Raw genomic sequence first — 1,472 nt, 5'->3', positions numbered from 1 at the left:
TCTCTCTCTCTCTCTCTCTCTCTCTCTCTCTCTCTCTCTCTCTCAGAGAAATTTTGTATGTGCATTCGTTTCTTGTACCCATTTTCATTCTCTGTTTCTACTTCTACATAACAAATACGAATTAATTTTTGTATTCAGTATTCTATCATTCGATGAACTATGCCTTACAGGTATTCTTTTCTTATTGTTGATTATTTGTCCACAATTAAAGTTAGTTTTTGGTTGAACTTCCGATTGATTGAGAGTAAAATTTCTGTATTTTTCGTAATTGGTTCTACAATTATATTACTGTTGCTGAAGGGATATCACATACAGGATAATCTAATTACGAAAGAAAACATTTCATTAAATTTCATTAAAAATACAATTATTACGAAATTTAATATTCTATAATACAATTAGTGAACAATAAGTCTGTTAGCGACAGGTCATAATCGATCTAGTGACCGTTTCTTTGTATGCCCTGCAGCTACAATGATAGGGAATGCATGTGTAATTCTATGCAGAACAAATATCGCAAAGGATTTTGTTTGAAAGACACGGTTCTCCCACATTCCTTCCTAAATACTACACACATATTTTTTCCATATACACATAAATATGTATTAGGTTTCTGCAATGTTCTGAGAGTTTCAAAGCTAAATCTTTTAACGCTTCATTGAACACACCCGAAAGGTAGCACAGTTAAAATTTAGGCATTTCTTGAAGTGGTAGTGCATCTCTTTTTCCTGCCTAAAAATAGATTTGTCTTTCATTCCGGTTACCCTTTATTGACATTTGAAATGGGTAACCAAAAATTTCGTATTCGCCTTGTAATTCTTTTCTTTTACAAAAAAGGAGAAAATGCTGCAAAGTCTTAGAAAAGCATCTGTGAAGTTTATGATGATGATGATGCTGTAGGTGAATCAACTGTTCCAAGGTGGTTTGCAAAATTTAAAGCTGCAGAGTTTAGCTTGGAAGATGACAGTCACACTGGAAGACCTTCAAAATTGGATGAAGATGTTTCAAGGCAAAAACCGAAGAAAACACAAATAGCATGATTAGAGAACTTGCAGACGAGTTAGAAGTGTTTAAAAGTACGACCCGTGAACCGCTATTGAAACGAGGATACATTTCTCGCTTTAATGTATAGCACCCTCACAAGTTCTCAGAAAAGAATTGCTTGGACCGATACACTGTTTGTGATATGCTTTTGAAACAGAATGAAATCATGTCTTTTTTTAAATTCCGATGTTCTTTGAAAATATCCTGCAACTCAAAAAACGTAGCCTGACATTTCAGGAAAATATGCATTGTTTTACTTTTATTCTTTTACTTGTTTCAGTCATTTGACGGTGGCCGTGCTGGAGCACTGCCTTTAGTCGAGTAAATCAACCCCGGGACTTATTCGTATACGGGGACATAAACACACCAGCATCAGTTGTCAAGCGATGTTGGGGTGGGGGACAAACACAGACACACACACACACACA

The sequence above is a fragment of the Octopus bimaculoides genome, chromosome 5 (genome assembly GCF_001194135.2).
Source record: "Octopus bimaculoides isolate UCB-OBI-ISO-001 chromosome 5, ASM119413v2, whole genome shotgun sequence".
In the NCBI taxonomy this organism is placed as follows: Eukaryota; Metazoa; Mollusca; class Cephalopoda; order Octopoda; family Octopodidae; genus Octopus; species Octopus bimaculoides.
This window is presented reverse-complemented; position numbering follows the sequence as displayed.